Raw genomic sequence first — 15337 nt, forward strand, 5'->3', positions numbered from 1 at the left:
TAAAGAATGTTTCAAAACAGTGTTGCCTACTGAAAACACATGGATGGGAAGGCAGTAGGGAAGTGACAAGGCCAAAGAACTTAGGAAAATACTGAAGTACTTTTGCAAAGAAATACCAAAAGAGGTCAATGTATATAAAATAGAAATTGAAGGACCTGAAGATTAATATATTCACATCTTTATGAGAGGAGTGAAGTCTGAGGTCCTTGGCACATTCAAAATTGAACAGAACACATTATATGGAAAACTTTTGCCTGAAATGGACCCAAAGTTCCAAACAGGATCAGGGAGGCAGCACCTTGGGGACGAGCTGCTTGGTGAGCTGAACTTGACAGTAAGAGGTTTATAGGACTTGATTGAAAGCTAGAGAAGAAAGATAATTTTTAAAAAATTATGTTGAGGACAAAGTCCATCAGAAAATAGAAATATAAAGAGTCAGCCTAAGAATGGACCAGGAGAGCATTAAACACAGTGTAAGAGAAGAACAAGCCAGGTGTTAAAAGAGTACTGGAGGGGACTCCTGGGTGGTTCAGTTGGTTAAAACGATTCTTGGTTTTAGCTCAGGTCATGATCTCAGGGGTTGTGAGATCGAGCCCTGGTTTTGGATTCTGTGCTCAGCAGGGAGTCTGATTGGGGATTATCTCCCTCTCTCTCCCTCTAAAATAAATAAGTAAGTCTTTAAAATAATAAGAATGCACTGGAAATCCGAGATGACTGCATTTATAAGAAAGTGACAGGCAGCTCTGTGGACATTTTATTGGCTGTTAGGGCAGGAAAAAAGAAGACTTAAGGTACTTTACTCTGAGAAGTACTGAAATTATTGAAAATCAAATATATTTTTTAAATGTAAGCTATTATCATTATTTTTGTCATTACCTTAAATGGCCTGGAAAAAAATAAACCTCAAACTCTGGTATTTGACAAAAGCTCCTTGCAGATCATCTGTGTCTCAATTTCCTTTGTCTACATATACATTATTCAAAGCTTTGAACCACAGAAGAACAAAGAAGGTTATGGAACAAATCTCCACATGCTCAGAGGTGAAGACGATGGGCAGGAAACATGCCTCCATCAAATCCAACTTCTAGAAAGGAATGGGACAGAGATAGAGAGTGGCATTTGCGATATACACCGCCAGACCTTCCTTCTCTTCCTCCTTTCAAAAGTGAGCAGTGATCCTATGATCACTATGATCCTATGATCCTACTGAGCAGTGATCCTATGCCAAACTCTGGCCCCAAAAAGACAAGGGACACAAGGGTGCATATTTACTTACAGAAATAAATCCTGCCTTCAAGGAGCCTACAATCAAGCAGAAGGAGTAAGACAAATATGCCGATAACACTGAGCAAAGATAAAGTATCGCCAGGGTGTACATGGCAAGACCTATATACACCCACATCCGAGGCATGCGAAGCAATTATAACAAACCAGGGAATTGGAAACAGTTAGATAGTTTGGTAGCATGAATGTCAGCTAGAAAAGGTCTATCATCTGCTCTCTGAGCATCTGTATAGAATCTTAATACAGACAGAATGCAGAATGCATAGCCTAAATGTGATTTCAAATAACTGGACCACGGTTTTTATTTCCCAGCTGTACATGGAACACAGCTGAATTTTTAAAAATCATCCTGTATAACAAGTAAGTTTGACCGCCAGCAATAACTCTTGTTCCTGGACGAATATTCCTGAAAGAAAAATATATTCAGACTTTGAAGACATGTTGCTCAAATTGCTACTTGGAAAAATTACACACTCATAAACCCAAGAAGAAGCAGTCTGATATGTTGGAAAGATGACATATTGGGGCAAGTCCTTAAAGCCCCCTGTGCCTCTTTTCTCATTTACAAAATAAGGGAGAGGGCAGATCACTCAGAGGGTGCCCATAACCATAAAATAAGATGACGCATGAGAAGATCCTTTTAAAACTCTTAACCATTACACCATCATATGTTCTCTCCAAGTTGCTGGTGCACAGTCATAAACATCTGTTCCTGCATGCAAGCTCTTGCTGGGTTTCATCCATTTCCTCACATTCATAGGGTAGAGAATGCACAGGTTTGAAATTTTGTAACCTCAATATTCTGAAGCCTTTAGAGCAGCTTCCAATTGAAAGTCATCTTTTTAATGTCCACTGAAGGGAATTTATACTGTATTTATGGCCTGGACATAATCATTACCTTCCAATAAAAATGACTCATTAAATAAAAAGCAATTTTCACCCATGAGCTCTTAGGATATATTTGCTTACTTATGGAAATCCAATAGCCTCTTGCTCAGTAATTTCTGAATTTCTCAGGACAATTATTTGGGGTTCATATGTCTGTTCAAGAGTTGCCAACTCAGAGCAACTGAGAAACACTAAAAGACAGAAAACAATAACAACAAACACCCAAGTGGACAAAAACACACCTGCCTATCCAAAATGATTCTAGGATCCATCTGAGAGAGAGAGAAAACTGCTGATCTTTATTCACCTTCTGGTAAGAAGCCAAACACAGCAAGGCTGGTGTTTTCAGCCTCTTTATTAGAAACCCATGTGCCAACTAGGAAATACTTCCCTTCAACAGAGAGAAATCTTCAAGTCATCTACTCAAACCTGGTTACCAAGCTCTGCATGTTCCATTAGCATCTGAGGCCCCCAGAATGATTTGCTGTTTGCCCAAAAGCCAACCCCACATCTGTGTTCCCTACACGAGTTTCTTCCCCAATGTAGATCTGTCTGCCTGAAAACAGAACTGACTGGAACAGTATCAGACAAAGCAAACAATTTAAGTTTATGAAACAACTGGAAATATGACCTCACAGCTGGAGAAACTGCACTGTTTTGAAAAGAACAAATGAATGCAGAAGCCTCTTTTTCCTAGCCAGCCCTGCCTAAGTGGCCTGGCCCGTCATTCCCACACTTGGAGAGGAGAGTACCAGGGGGTATCACTTGGCTCAACCTGCCTTCCAGGAGCCCCAGGGAGATGGTTTGTAATTTGCTCACGTTTTTAACAGCTCCCTAATATTTTATAATGGCAGTGCTACTGTTTCTCATTTCAGTGTCTAATGTTTTAATGTAGGGTTTATTTATCTTACCCAAAACAACATAATAATTGCAGAGTAGAAATACCACTTTGGGAAAAGGAGTGTTGTTTGCATATGCTAATGACTTAATTTAAAGAGTTCTGTGACTAAAAACAGAGGATGTGGGATTTTACAAAGTGCTCTTTCATCTTTGCTTCAAATGTGAGGTATGATGTTTTTAGGTCAGTGAACAACAGAATTTAAAATAATTGTAAAACGCTGTAAAGGATGGTCATCTAAAAAGCTCCCATGTATAAAATGCGCACATAGTCAACTCTGACATCAGCTATTCTAGTAAAAAGTGATGTTTCTTACAGCCCATCCAGTAATCATACCTTTCAGTAAATAAATATGGTTAATGATGACAACCAAAAACATCAAAAAAAAAAAAAAAAAAGGCAGCCAAACCCCAAAACTTCTGAAACATCTTCTGAATTAATACAGATCTGAGCAGAGCAGAACGAACTCATGCTTACAAGTCCTGAGTTCAAGGCTCCCTGCATCAGCTGTGGGTCATGGAAAAGCCAGTTAACTCAGTAAATCGCACCTTTTTCCATTGTCAACTCAGGACACTGGGCTAACTGTGCCCAAAAGAATCAGCAAAGATTTTTTATATTATTTTTTTAAAGATCTATATATTTATTTGAGAGAGCATGAGCAGGAGGGGCAGAGAGACAGGGAGAGGGAATCTCAAGAAGACTCCGCATGAGCACATATGGAGCCCCAAACACTGGGCTGACCTCATGACTCTGAGATCACGACCTGAGCCAAAACCAAGACTCAGACGCATAACTGACTGGGCCACCCAGGTGCCCCAAAGAATTCATAAAAATACAGTTTAAGTCCCAACCCAGCCACTCAGGAATGCGTGCGCACATGCATCCAGGTGCGGAAGGGGTAGGGAGTAGGGAAGGGTCCTCGTCAAGGTGAAGGCTACGGGAAGGCACGCTCTCCAATTCTCCCTGCCCTACAGTGAAGACACACCACAGCAAATCATCAGGGATCCATGTGGTATCTCAGAGAGATGAAAATGTTTGTGATTTCCAGATGGAGGATAGTTACTTGGAGGATCTGATGAAAAACTGATTTATAGACATTATACAGCATTATGTCTTCTATGTGGATTCTTCAGAAAGTAAACTTTGCGTTTTAGATCTAATTCAATCATGCAAGAAGCCCAAGAATCATGGATCTCTTAACCATATATAACCAGATCTGACCTCCAAACCCACCCTCTCTGTTTCTTGAAAATCTTTCCTAAAGTCCCTGGAACTCAAGGTGTTTTTGAAAACATTACAAAAGGTTTTTGAAAATACCTAGGAAATAAATTGAGTTTTCCACGTAGACAAGGTTCACAGTATTCTTGCGGCAATGCTGATGGGGTGAATGGTACTGGAGACCAACATGAATGAGATTATTACACAAATTGATGCGTGCACACACACACACACACACAAACTGGAGAAGTCTAAGCAAATAGTTTACTCAGGCTTATTTTCTATCAGTCAAGATTTTTCTCAGGTTGGCTTAGTGGGAGCTACAGCCTTTATTTACTGTATCAGCTATAAAGAATATGAATCTTCCTAGGATCCCAAGAAATAGGAACACCAGTGACATCAGTATAAAGGTGCCAAACCTAGCCTCTTAAAATTAAAAAAAAAAAAAAAAAATTGAAAAGACCACTCCCAGGTAAAAATCCAGGGGGAAAGTCATCTAAATATACCTGAAGTTGTTTACTCAAAATGGAGATGGAGAGTACTAACTTTTGCTCTTGGATTTAAGTCAACATATATATAGAAGGTGTATGAAATCAGGGTGAAAGTTCAATGTTGCTTTTCTTGCTCAGGGATTTTGAAGAAATTGAGTCATTCCAAGTATGATATTTCTCTCTCTTTTCTAAACTGCATTCCTATGCCCACCTAGGGCATGCCTCTATGTATTGGCTACTACAGTATTTCAAAAAGGATTTGAGACATTTCTTCAAATTATATACAATCCAAAATACCAGTGTTTAGTATAGATCATGAGTGCAGCATGGCATAATTCCTTGTTATTTGTCACAATTGTTAAAGAATCAAATATGTATTTCATGCAAACATGATGATTTTTTTCTCTTTGTTTAAATAAACTCCAGGGTAACTAGACTTCTAAAAGAGAATCCAGTTCAACTTTGTAATTCCTTGATAGTCAGTAATTTGCATATAGGATGTGTATGTATTTCCACTTTTCCTACCAACATGCCTTATCCTCCCCATTAGAATGGAAGTCCTCTGAGCAAGGGGCCAACCTCCACACTCAGCAGCTAGGACATCACACCTGACACAGAAGATGCTCAGTCCAATAGGCTTAAAGACAATACAATTGACGATAATAAAAGTACCACAGCTGCAAAACAGTACTCAGAAAAATGGGGGTCCAGAAGGAAGATGGGAAACAAATATAGTAAGAGCGAGGGCAACAAAAAGTTGTTAAAGGACATTTGAGATGGGGTACATTTACATTAAGACTTTTTTTTAAAAGATTTTATTTATTTATTTGACAGAGAGACAGTGAATGAGGGAACACAAGCAGGGGGAGTGGGAGAGGGAGAAGCATGCTTCCCGCTGAGCAGGGAGCCTGATGCGGGGCTCGATCCCAGGATCCTGGGATCATGACCTGAGCAGAAGGCAGACGCTAAACGACTGAGCCAGCCAGGTGCCCCCCATTAAGACTTTTGATTAACTGGAAAATACTTTTAAATGGGAGACTTCTGTGTTTAACTAATCTGCATTTATAATAATTGCGTCTTTTGTATTATTTTCTGCCTTAGTTCAGAGTGGTTTTGTTAATCACAGAGTACTGACTTGAGTTTGTCTGTGGCAATCAACCAGGTGTGCTCCTCGTTTGTGTTCTCCATGTTAAAATCACCAGCTATAAATCTAAAATTCCTACAGGACATTATCTAGAAGTCACCTTCTTAGTGAGGCATTCTTTGGAATCCACTGCCACAGGTGACACTTCCTTTCTCCTTTACTTGCATTGTTTTTCTGCTTACCACTTAAGCCCATCTAACATATAATATAATACACCTATCTTGACTATGACCTACTTCTCCACTAGAATATTACAAAGAAAAGGACTCTTGTCCATTTGGCTCACTGGTCTGATTCAGTGCCTAGAACAATGTCTGGCACATAGTTGGTGCTCCACATATATAACATAATATATATGATATAACATAACATGACATTTTATATAATATCAAATGTATAACATAAGTTATATAAAACACATTATGTATATTAAATAATAATATAGAATAACATAACTATACTATTATATACTATTGTATAGTTACATATTTTATTTTATATTATGTATTTTATTATTTATGCGTTTTATATTGTAAATTGTATTATATATTGTACATTTGTTATACTGAATACATTTACTTAGTCTTATATGTTCGTTATGTTACATAATGTATTATACAATGTATATTAAAATAAATGATCCTATACTGCAGATATTCCACTAAAGCTCCTAGCAACAAAGACACATGAGAAAATGGGATGCCCAGAGCAGGTGGGGGTGGCATTTTTCTGGGAAGGCCCAAACATGCAGCCCTCAGCAGCATCATACAGTCAGGAAAAGAGCAAGGGCTGTGGAGTAAGGCGACGTGAGCTGAAGCCTTGGCTCTGTTACTTACTAGCTCTGTGCAATTGGACAAGTCATTTAACCTCTCTAAACTTCAGTTCCCACACCCATAAATCTGGGATAATAACAGCACCTGCCTCATAAGTTCAACGCGAGGACGGAGTGAGTTCAAGTACGGGAAACAGCCCGCAGAGCAAATAACAGAAGGCGGTCTGTCCTTAAGTGTGGGAGGATAGTGGGGACGGTGCTGGTGAGGAGGAATGGGAAGGGAGTATTACTCCGTGACAAGGAGCGAAGATGGGAAAGTCAGTTCTGCAGACAAAACTCTCAGAAAACCCCCACCTCTAGCTCCTCTTCAACCTCCCTCTGCATTTCCAGCCCATGAATTCATGCACACGCATTCGAGAAAACGGCACTCAGATGTCCCAGGCTCACAAGAAAGGCAAGGTACTAAAAAGACGTTTTGCTGGCATCAATCGAAGACTACAAAGTGCGGGCACTTTCCCCTTGTACTTCTAAGCGGTGCAAGGGCCAGAGAAACAGGAGTCCTAATGGCTTGACAAATCAGAGCCTTTGGGAAATGTGTCATTTTATGTAGCTGAGTTTTCTAAGGAGTCGAGCGTCAGCCCAGGGAGGCATCGCAGTTTGAGGGGTGGAGTTTTGCTTTGTTTAGCTTTTGATGAAAAAAATCTTTCCCCAATACATTTTACTTCTCTACCCAGATCCAGTGAGTGTGGTGCCAAGGCACGCTCAGCCCACCCCCTCACAACCCTCAGGCCTCAATTTGTTCCCCAGCTTCAGACAGGAATGCCTGCTGCTACAACAGAGAAACGAGCCCCCCACATACCACCCACCCCTTCCCCACAGAGCACGGTCGGGTAAGAGAGACTGTGCCAATAAAATCCTGGACCCCTCAGTTGCCCAGGCACACCAAGCACAACCCAGAAGAGGGAGTTAAACACCCCCCCCACCACCACAACGAAGCTCATCAATAAGAGGTCAAAAATGGGCAAGAACCAACAGAAGGACGCTCACCCTCCCCTCCAACCCCGAGATGCAGCGCTCCTATGTGGCCTCCCTGGAGACACACAGGGAGACTGAGAAACATGCTGGGTTTTGTTGTAAAGCTGTAACCAATTTAATAATGTACCAATTTATATTTGGTCTCCCTTCCTTCAGGCTGGCTTCCTCCCCACTGCCCGCCCCCCAACTCCGCATTCCCCTGGGATCGCACCCTTAATAAAACATTAGCCTGCAGTGTAACTTTTGCCCCAGGGTCTGTTTTCTAGGGAACCTAACTCTCTACATTGATTGGGGCTCTCCTATAATGATCAGCTATTACACCGCGAGGTAATGAAGCGATGGGCTCCCTCTGGGTTCCAGCCCTTAAGGAGACGCTTAGGGCTGCTTATCCAGAGAATGTCTGAAGTGTCGTGATGAAGAAGTCAGACTCTGGTGCTGGCCTGCCTTCTTTAAATCCCATCTCTCCCAGGGATCTGAAACCTTGGACAGTTATTTAAATTCTAGCTTTTGTTTCCTCATCCATAATATGTGGGTAGTCAGGGTACCCACCTCCTGGAATCCTTGTGAGAAGTAAATGACTGAATACTTATTTAGTGCCTGGGATATGACAAACACACGATGTGGGTTAGCTACTTGTTCCTCTTGCTGTCCAATCACATAAAGGGTAGCAAAGTGACTTCTCACTGTTGTTATAAGCCTTTCTACAACAATATCTCTGCTATGTGATTTCTAAAATACTGTAGGATAGGTGTTGGGAAGTCTAGCTAATTAGAATTACGTGCAAAGTAAATAAGGTCTGGGCAAAAAAAAACAAGAGTTCAGGTATGTCAGAGCAAATTCTTTTTAAAGTCTATTTACAAGGCCCCCAACAACAGTGTTTGCTTCCATCCAAGTTCTTGAAGGTGTCCTACCAAATTATGAAGTTCTCAATTAGCAAGGTATTATTATATACATTTTGCAGTCATGCTGTGTGACCGTGGGATACAGAATTTTGACTTAGCGTGAACACCCTTGACAGCCTACACTATCCTACTTCAGAAACACAAGATCTTAGTGACCCATAAACATAGTTCTCACACATTCCAATCCTGATCATTTGTCCTCTGGGCTAAAACTACAGTCAGAGAGGACTGCAGTTCTTGCAACTAGAACAATGTTTTATGAAATTGTTATCCCAAACTGAATCACTGTGTTTGCCTTTTCAAGCTCATTCAGTTTAGCCACGTGGTAAACATTCCTTTAGAAGTGTCCTCAAGGGGTGAGAAAGACATAGATAAATTCTACCCAGGTCTGGGGAGAGATGTGTGACCTCCATGAGGACAGGTGTGACCTTTCAGGAGAAGACTTGAACTTTATGCTCCATCCCCATGACTTTGTTCAGGATCTTGGAGCCTCACACTAATTCAAGTCTGATATATGATATCCCACGGATGGAATTCCCTATCAAAGCTGAACTCCAGTCAATGTGTATTTTTTTTAAAGACTTTATATTTATTTGACAGAGAGATCACAAGTAGGCAGAGCAGCAGGCAGAGAGAGAGAGGAGGAAGCAGGCTCCCTGCTGAGCAGAGAGCTCAATGTGGGGCTTGATCCCAGGACCCTGAGATCATGACCTGAGCTGAAGACAGAGGCTTAACCCACTGAGACACCCAGGTGCCCTAAGTAAATGTGTATTTTTAATAATTACAGGGCTTTATCAGGTTCCGGCCAATGAAATCATAAACATCCTACCAACGCCAGCAGCCCATGAGCAGGGAAATCACTGGGAGATGCGCTACTGATATATTCATTAAGACAGTCATAAATTAGATTATCTATAATAAATTTTAATAATAATGTGGACACGATGGTTCAGCGAAATCCCTCAAGATTTAGGGGAAATCCCCAAGTCATGCTTTTAGGGTACAGATAATGAGTCTAAATGAAAGAACTCCAACAGTTATTAGGACAGCCCTCAAAGGCTCTTTATATCTGTTTCCAGATCTTGGTGTATCTTACTGCCGAATTCCCAAATGGGTGTTATAAAGAGAGTGGGCCCAAGGAACAATGCAATTCTCTCACCAGCCAGCTGCTCGAAAAAGGTAGTGAGCCCAAGATGATAAATATCTTGACCTTGCATATTTCTTACTCTTCAAGTGCTGCTTTGGCTAGAGATCTTCCAGAACACCTCCTTGAGATACTTGGACTTACCAAGGCCTGATCCATTCACATGCAGCCTAGATCTTGTATCTTTTGCACTGTCTGCTAGTTCAATAATAACGGAGAAGGATAATGACCTTAAACCTGGTGCAGGTGTCTCTGATACCAGTCCTCAAATCAAGGACTAGTTTTTGAGGCCTGGTCTAGCTCAGTCACTAACAACCAACCCCCCCCCCCCCCCCCGCCCGGACCTTGAAGACTTATTTCTCTCTGAAAAAATGTTCATTTACTAGCAAAGCTTGGCAGATGCCGATCTAACATGAAGCTATCGGACTCCAAGCTTCCATGCCCCAGAGAGGAACCTAACAATGCTTACATGTTTATACTTTTTTATACCTTTTTTGTTTGTTTTGCAAAAGTAATATATCTAACCACAATAACTTAAAACTCTTTTCTCTTTCCCCTCCAACTTCTCCTCTATTACATTTGCATCATCAGGCATAGGGCAGAATTGAGTTAGGGATACATTTAGTTTGCATTCTGTGGCATACATTTACATGGTTCTCTATCAATACCAGTTGAGACAAATTGTTGTTAGACGCATCCCAGTGCAGGAATGGCTTCCAAAGACACTCCTACTACCTACTGGACTGAGAGACCCAACACTGTAGCATGGACATGAAAGACTAGAACTTATATCATTATATGAGCATATCCTGTGATGGTCAGAATGATGATGACAGTTACTGACAGAGGAGGGGTTTGGGGCGGGGGCAAGCTCAAATATACAGAGCCAGACGTTAGCTTGTGGAAAATTTCCCGGTCATTAGATATGTACAGTTGTAACTGAAAGACTTGGTTCTTGCCTCTGGAGTTAAAAATGAAAGTTCTCTCCTGAAATGTAGCATACAAGTTATAAACACACCACAATCTTTTTCCTTTGTTGATTAGACTCCCCAAAATGGAAATTACTGGACTCTTTTTGTTTACAGAGCACCGACACTTAAATGTATTAGCAGCAAAGTTGTTTGTTAGAGCTCACAGGAAAAAGAAACTCAATAGAGATTTTTTAAAAAAATTTGACACCAGTGTAGAATACTTACATAATATTACCAATAACAAGCCACTACCATGGAGTAACATGTCTAAACCCTCACCAATAACAAACAAATTTCAATCAAACAGCACTGGGAGAAAATGAAATAATCTTTCTGTACTTTCTATAGAAACAATTGCAAAATTGTTATCCCGTGAAGAGGCAATCAAACCAAAAATGCAACCAAAAATATGTAGGCGAAAGAAAGCATTAAAGAGGTAGGTCAGGAATTTAATCAACAGAATATATTATTTTTCTGAGTTTTGTGGTATTTGCGGTTGTTTGTTGACTTTTAAACTTAAGTGTTGCTGTGATTTCCTTCCTCGGTTCAAACAAATACAGTAATTTTGTAGTCGTACATTTTTATGCTTTTTCTCAAAGCAGGCACCCCAGATGATACAAGGTATGCACTTCAAGCCTCACAGAACTTGGACCTGTTTCCGGGGTTAGACATTCCTTGACAATTAGGTCTGGCTTATATATCATCATCAACTCACTTTAATGCTCTGGTTATCTCTCATACTGTCTTGTCTCCAATTGGAATTTGTAAAAATCATCCCGCAATGCCAAAGGGTGATACTGAGGCCACAATAAACATGATGAATGGCGAGCACAAGGCACTCACTTACTTTATGTCACTTACGCATCACACTGTTTGTAATTACATGCTCTTCTGTCTCACTGCTAGCCCTTGACTTAATCATGTGTGCATCCTTTTTAGTGCAAAGTGCCCTGCCTACAGGGAATCGTGAACTGCAAATGTGGGAATGAGGGAAGAAAGAGATGATAAGGAAAAAGGAAGAAGGGAAATGGAAGGAGAAGAGGCAGTCTTTTTAGGAAGCAAGTGGAGAAAAGTCTATGAAAACTGTTTAAGTTCTATTTTATAGATCTTGGGGGTAAACCACATGATGTTTTCACCAGAATATCTGTGTGTGTGTGTGTGTGTGTGTGTGTGTGTGTGTGAGAGAGACTTCAATTTTCAGCTTAATTCCTTCAACTTTTATTCACTTTTTGACTCAAGACATTTCATATTCAGTATGTTGTTTTAGTTCAGTATTATTCTCACCATCATACTGCTTTTTAAAAGTAACTAAAATATTAACTATATTATGCAAATGAAAATATGAATTTAATCACAAAGACTGGCCCTAGAGGAGACACTAAATCCTCCAACATCCAAAGAGAAAATTGGAGACTCCTATTATATTCAGTAGTTCGTATACTGGTGCCCAGAATTTAATATAAATTGAATTGAATCCTACACACAACTCTTTGTAGATTCTGTTTGTCGATAAGACATGCTTTCATAAGAACCAACAAGCTAAAAATACAGACTAGAGCCCATTTTCATTTTCATTTCATTTTCTTTTCAGTGAAACATTGTGAATGTAGTGGCATCACATAAATATTTATCAAACCCTATAATTCTTCAAATATAATGATAAATGACAGTATCCTTCAATGTGTACACAGAACACCTACAGAATACATTTTTTTAGAAGACTGAAATGAGATGCAATCTATCCAAAGGAGAACTGCTAAGAGAAGAAGTAATCATTTGATAGTTTTTGTAAACTCTCCTTACTGGACCTCTGAGGCTTTCCTCTCTGTTAACTGAAGAAATAAAAACAATTTAGTATCACACAGCACTGAGCACTCTGACAAGAAGGGCCAGGTAAGTCACTCAAAACTTCCCTTATTGATATAAAAGGAAGATGGATTTCAGAGAAAAGAACCACACAAATTTTCAGGTGGTTGGCTTGTCACACTATTTGTACTTCCTCTTCATGGTTGTCATTATTTTTATCATTTACTAGTTGCATGGGGATAATAGCAGCTCAAACTTGGTACACAACACAGACATAATTACTGAGTTGGACCAACAATCCTCTATTAAAACCTAAACTGCCTTCAGCCAACAGTTAAGAAAAGGTCAAGAAGAAGGCACCTACTGAAAAGAGTCATAAAAGCATGCTGTTCATTATTTTTCAGAAGCTTCTAATCCTCGCTCCCACCTGGCTTACAGGATAACTACTAAATTCATTTGAATGCTGTGCAGTGTTCAGGGCTCCTCTGGGAGACATTATTTTCCTCTTAAATAACTATGATACAAAGTCTGGAGCTAAGGTTAAAAATCCAGAGCCAAGAAAAGTTTCTGCTGTCATTGGATCGTAACTTCATTCTTCTGGTCCCGAGTGGAAATTTTAAGGGCAAGCTTGGGCCAAAATTCAATGAGTCTCCTTTGACTTAGATGGGCGGTGGTGAAAATATTGCCTTGAAAACAGAATGAGGATGGAGACTGCCTTTTAGTCTGGAATTGTCAGAAATTGTACCAAAACTGCCAAATAACATCTGTCTTACTCCTCAGCCTGTCAAAGAGGAGTTAAAAGATAAGTTTGGGGAAAAGAAGCTGGAAAGATTAACAACCATCCGTAAGATAAAATAGGATTTCTGGCGTCTCTGAATATAAGAAAAAGGAAGCTTGTATATTATTATATTATGTAAGATACATGCTACTGTGGGAATCACTCACCCCTTTAAATACCTGGGCTAGCACTAACAGCTTCTGCAATAACAGAAAGCTCCTCATTTTCCCCACAACACAGATTTTCCTGTTCCTAGTTTTCATTTACCAACCCCCCTTGATTCTCTGACGATTAGAGTCTTCAGATAAAAGAATATTAGACTGAGCACTGGCGCTAGCAAACAACTCTTCAGTTGAACTAACTTAAATAAAAGCTACTCAGTTAGAGGACTATATTCTTTTCCTTGGCCACTAGCTGAAGTGTGTCCCTCTCCCTGTCGAAGATCAAGGTACAGCATCACAACATTTGAAAACCTGAAATCTTAATACCACACCATCCATCCAAATCCCTCTTCTTCCCACGTCTGGTGGGAGAGGGTCTTCAGGAAAGCAAAAATTATCGTCTTGTTGTAAACAACACATGGAAATATAAACGAGATAGGGACACAATGTCCCCTAGTTTCACTTTCTTTTTTCTCGCAAAATGAAAGCAATAGATAATTATGACCTCTCTACTCTTCTTCCTGGCCTTCAGTGGAATATGCCAATACACAGGGCAGCACTGCAGAAATTGGAGTTAATAGGATTTTCTGAAAAACATCAGCCTTTGAAATATTTTTAAACTTAAAAATATGCTTTTTAAAAATAAAATATAAAAATAAAAAAATAAATAAAATAAAAAAAATATTTTATCAGGCAGCATCCTGACAGAGAAAAGAAGGCACAATCCCAACCGAGTCATTGAGAAGCATGTAATAAACAGACTATTTACGAAGGCATAGGCAGGGTTTAGAGAAAATAATGCAGCATTACAGGGTTGAAAACAGTGGGGAGCTATTTCTATCCCTAAGAGGGTACAGCCAAGCCACAGTAACCAGTATGGAAAGAATCAAAGGGATAAATACCCTGACCTAATTCTCTTCTCTACATTCCCAGAGGCAGGACTGACAGATATCAGGGAACAAAGGAGCCCACAAGCCAAGGAACTCAGGCACCTGGACATAAAGCAGAAAGAATGGTGGGAAATGGATCTGGAGAGGTCAAAGGGAGAGAGCTAGTACAGATACTGAACACAACATAAAGCTATATTCATTTGTTGTTAGAATATATGTTCACTGAAAATAATAATTCGCTTTACAGTGTTTAGTGTGAGATGTTCCTTTTGGGGGTCTGCGTGAACCCAAATGTACTTTAGGTCTCCTAACCTTCTGCCAATTGTACCAAAATATTTAAAAATAAAGAAAGCACCCATGCTTACATGTGTTAGAGGGATACCCGCTGCAGATTCAATGTATAGAAAGGTAAATTTAAATGTACATGTCTTGTGTATGTGAGCTCTGTCTCTTAAGACACCAGATGTGTGAAAAAAAGGACACAACTATGCCCACCTCATATGATGCCAGAATAAGACAAAGAAATTGGCACACAGATAGCACTGGGTGAATGGTAAGCACTCTCACCATCGTTGCCAGCAATGCCACCTGCTGCTGCCTTCTGATTTCTCGGGCAGTCAGGGAAACTTCTGTACCTGTAGCTCTCTGAGTCATCAGTGCCTGGTCCTGGCCCTATGCATAGGGAGCACACAAGCAACATTACATGACGGTTAGAAACATTTGGAATAAAGAGAGCATTCTAGGCTCCCATATGTTGGAAAAATGCCGGCTGCAGCTTCAATTTAAAGAAAGGTAAATATAAATGTATGCTCTGGCAGGCTGTGTGAGTATGCAGTAACTCTTCATTCCTCGCCATTCCTCTATAAGATAAATATTCTGTGTCCCACCTCAGTGTTGAACATGGACCCATGGCCCACTCAGTTAATGGAATGTGGGCTTCATCTGAGCAGGGGTT

At 40.1% G+C, this 15337-nt stretch overlaps 1 protein-coding gene and 1 pseudogene across 3 annotated transcripts in view; one reads left to right on the forward strand and one right to left on the reverse strand.

Annotated features, from left to right (window-relative positions):
* Positions 1-4719, forward strand: part of LOC131818760 (AP-3 complex subunit sigma-1-like) — a 149583-nt pseudogene extending 144864 nt beyond the window's left edge.
* The window catches only part of FAT3 (FAT atypical cadherin 3), a 662765-nt gene that overhangs the window by 491095 nt on the left and 156333 nt on the right, over positions 1-15337 (reverse strand). The window lies entirely within an intron of this gene.

This window comes from Mustela lutreola, chromosome 1 (assembly GCF_030435805.1).
Source record: "Mustela lutreola isolate mMusLut2 chromosome 1, mMusLut2.pri, whole genome shotgun sequence".
NCBI lineage: Eukaryota > Metazoa > Chordata > Mammalia > Carnivora > Mustelidae > Mustela > Mustela lutreola.